Source organism: Hippopotamus amphibius, chromosome 12 (genome assembly GCF_030028045.1).
Source record: "Hippopotamus amphibius kiboko isolate mHipAmp2 chromosome 12, mHipAmp2.hap2, whole genome shotgun sequence".
NCBI classification, from domain to species: domain Eukaryota; kingdom Metazoa; phylum Chordata; class Mammalia; order Artiodactyla; family Hippopotamidae; genus Hippopotamus; species Hippopotamus amphibius.
In genome coordinates, this window is record NC_080197.1 from 87,107,796 (window position 1) to 87,112,104 (window position 4,309).

Consider the following 4,309-nt stretch of genomic DNA (forward strand, 5'->3'; position numbering starts at 1 on the left):
TTTTTCAAAATGAATGTGAGATTGGCTTTCTTGTCCTGGAAGGTAACATTCAATGCCTTTTTTTTTTTCTTTCTCTCTTTTTTTTAATTATTTTTTTTGGGGTACACCAAGTTCAATCATCTGTTTTTATACACAGATCCCTGTATTCCCTCCCTTCCTTGACTCCCCCCACCTCGAGTCCCCCCCAGCCTCCCTGCCCCAGTCCTCTAAGGCATCTTCCAACCTCGAGTTGGACTCCCTTTGTTATACAACTTCCCACTGACTATTTTACAGTTGGTAGTATATATATGTCTGTGCTACTCTCTCGCTTTGTCTCAGTTTCCCCTTCACCCCCCCCCCCGCCCCCTCCCATACCTCGAGTTTCAATGCCTTTTTTTAGAAAATATTTTTCCTCAAAGTGTCCAGTCTATCATTCATTTCCCCCCTCCCCCCAGTTTCACCACCAGGAGTTTGTTTCTTTGTTTCAGTCTCTTTCATTGTCCAAATAGATTTGTCCTGACTCTTACCCTCTTGTTTGAAGAAACTACTTTAAACGAAAAACAAACTTTTTAAGCAAGTCTTTTTAGAGACCAGAATGGTGCAGGAAAAAACAAAACAAAATAAAACCCAAACGACTCTGTCTGGCTGACTGCCTGGAACATCCTTCACTGCTGGAAGTGACTCTGGAGTGAGCTGGGATGATTAACTGAGGGCACCTGCACTTGGAACTCTGAAGCTGGTGAACAGAATGTATCTGAGATTGAACGTAAACAGTTGCAGGCTTAATATGTAACCGTGGAGAGAGGAGGCAACCTACTGGCTTTTTTCCCAGGAGGTAGCAGCTCTCACAGCAGGGTCCATCTGCCTCAGCACATTGACAGAGAATGGGTCCCATCTCCCCTTACCCCTCCTTTACACACACACCTGTTAGGCTTTTTGTTTGTTTGTTTTTTTAACTTTGTCCTAGATGCCATCTCCTTTCTTATGTCTCTGCAAGCCTAGTGTTGGCCTGGCTCCATATTTGCTGTTCTGTAGTATCTCCCCAAGGTGCATTTTGAGTCACTAATGTAGAGAAAGTAAATGGATTGTATAATGTGAGTGAAGGCAAGATGACCCTATGCGGGAACTGATGGCCCATTAACGAAAAAGGAAATGGTCCTGTGTGTCAAATGTTGGCAGTCAGTTGCTCAGTTTTTGGGCTAGGCCAAGAGACCTTAGCCATGAAAATAATTCTGATATTAGCAGAGGGAAATATATACCAACCTTCAACTTCTTTAACAGTGCTTCATGTGGAACAGCTTGACTTTTGAGGGCTTTCTTAATTAAATTATACTCCCTTGATGTGAGATCTATGGAAGGGGCTTTGGAGTGGATGTCACCCCCACCTCCTGCTCCTAACCCTTTCTGATGCTGCCTTTTACTCTGTCTTTAATGCAATTTAACTTTATTATCCCACTTGCCAATAGCCGGAATATTTACATCTTTAAATCCGTTCACCTCCATCAATCTATGTAAGGTTCCCGAGTTTGATGTTTATTTAACTGGGCGAGCATTACATGGTTTGATTTAGCAGCAACAATTTGTGTTTATTACTGGATATTTAATTTCTTCCTTCCTTAATGAGGTGAATTCTTTGTTTGCAGAAATAGAGGGCAAGAAGGCATCATGAGTTTCCATCAGAGGACTTAGGGAGCTCAATCGATTTCTGTGGGAAGAAAGTCATTTTTGGCTATGAACTGACCCTGTGGTTGAAAGCGGTCTTGAGTTTCTAAATTCACGCTTTAAGTTACCGGGCAGCACAGAGTGACGAGGAGTGCTGCATGAGTGCAGGGAGCAGAGATCCCAGGCGTGCTGTTTTTGTTTTGTTACATTAGGGCCTCTGCCCACCTCAGGCTTCAGGTAGGTAGACAGACACACACACATGCATATACATACGGTATGTGGTTTCCTATTGGAAAGCATTTGGGAGACCAACTGCTGTGCCTGGATTACTGAGTGGTTTGCTTAATCATGCATCACCTTTTCTTAGATTCTCAGCAGGAGCGAGGAAGGAGCTCCCGTGGCGTCCAGATCTGAGAAGCAAGGGTGGCAGGCACAGAGTTCAGCGTTCAGGTCGGCACAGCTCACACAGTAGGTTCTCGATCGATGTGCTTTGATGATAATCTCAGTTGTAACTCAAGCTTCAGCCACTGATGCGAAAAGCTTTTAAGCATGCAGAGTCAGGGCATGTTAGTCATTGTGCTTTTAGTATAAACAGGGTTTGGAGAGTGGCCACTTAACCTAAGAATTTAGTAATTAAAAAAAAATCTGCTCCCTGTAAGCTGGTATATTTTGTAAATAAGTGAAAGTCCCAGGCCAAGAGGTCCTTAACTTGTGTAATTTATTAGACTCTCATTTTCAGAGTCTATATTTGTTGATAGTTTCTATTCACGAAGTCAGGCTGAAGACAGCTTGACGTCACCAGGAATAACCTTGCAGTGTGTGGGAGCCTTGTCCTCTGCAGTTGTGTGGGATGGGAAAGGAGGCCACTTTTCAGGGATAGAGTTGGAAGCAGGAATTTTTCCTCTTGTATACCTTCTCTCTCTGTAAATCTTGCCAGGCTTCATTTAGTTGCACTGTTTTTATACAGCATTACTCTTGCATCTCACACAGTTGGACACCATCTGTGTGTTAGGCTTAGACACATGTAAATGGATATTTAGACTTCTAATAAACATTGCCAGTTAATATCTGCTCTGCTCATCAATGAAGATGGAATTAAGAACTGATCTCCACAAAGCCTCTGGGAAATGTAATATGATAATTTACAATATACAGGGTGCTTTCATTTGTCATCTTATTTGACCTCAGCACACCTGTGTGTGGTGGGCGGGATAGGTGATGTGATCCCAATTAATGACAAATTCAGAGAGGTAATTTGGCTCAAATTCTCATAAAGTATAGTTTAACTGGAATTAGAACCTGGAGATTGTAGCTCCTGCTCTGGAGGTCAGCTATGGTGCTTGTTACTTCAGACTTCCTTAGCATCGTGGGTCCTGTTAATATATTACTAGGTATGTAAGTAATTCCATGCAGGGCTGTATGTGGATGTGCCTGTGTGCTCTCAACAGATGACCCAGAAAGAGCAGGAAGGCTCAGGCTTCTGGGAAAAGCATTGGGACAGGAGAATGTCTTAATGTTGGGTTGTTTTCTGGTAGGTTGGAGGACCTGGGCCTGGTGGTCTCAGACTGTGCTCTGTGGGGAAAGAGGAAGATGGGCTGGTGGAGGATGAGCTTAAGGTTGCTCCTGGTGGGAGTCTGTTCTCAGACCACCCATGTGGATCTTGTGTGCTCTGAAGCTCAGAGCCAAGAACAGGCAAGTCTCTGAGCCAAAGCCATCAGCCTGCTTCTAGAAACGTGTCAGCGGATTAGCTTGTTGGCTTTCCCCCGAGTGGCATTAGCTCTCACCCCATCTCATGTTCACCGTCTGGCTTTGAGTAAGAAGTCTTCGAGTGATCTCTCTTCAGCAGCCTGCTCTGTGCCAGGGCTTTCTGAGGGCTGTTTAGCTTTCTTCCTCACCAGCCCCAGGGCCCAGCGCTCTCCGAGAAGCGGATGTCGGTCTGTTATGTCCACACGTACGCACACCTGGGATCTGAAGAATACTTGAGTCCTCAGAGCAAAAATCAGTTCAGAGGAGAATGAGTGTGTGGTTAGTGGCCTAAAGTCTTGTCAGAACTGATGAGTGGATCTGTCCTTAGGTGAGTTTTAAAAATGGAGCCGTTCTTGCTACAGAGAAAGCTCTTTCTGCCTGTGAGATGATGCCGTTTGTCCAGATGTTAGTGGAGCGAGCACTACAGAGGGGCTGGGATTCTTCTTCCTCATTGGAAAGCAAAGCCTGGGGGTGGAGGTGCTGAACTGAACCACCTCCCCTCCTCTCAGGGAGCTGGCTGCTCTCCTCTCCTAGGTTAATATACATCGGCTGAGGCTAAGTGCCTGATGCTTCTGGACAGAGTCCAGCCCCTCAGCAGAGCAGCCGCACAGTGGAGATACAGCTGCTGGCATTAAAGGGCTAAGCCCTTTCCAGCTGCTTTGCTTTAACGGGAACCGCCTGCTGTTGGTAGCTTAACGGCGCTGTCTTAGCCCGATTAGGAGGACGTGACTAATCTCAGCATCGTCTCAGGGCACGGGCCTGGAGGCTCTGGGGAAGGTAACCTGGTATGGTGGGAAGTGGTTGGATAAATGGTGTTGGAGTGCTAGGTGATGATCTCAGAAATGGCAGTCCTGGCTTTGGCAGGGTTTCTGTTTTGTTTTGCTTTTGTGGAAAAAGTGGGGTTCTCTTCAGTGGACTCCCT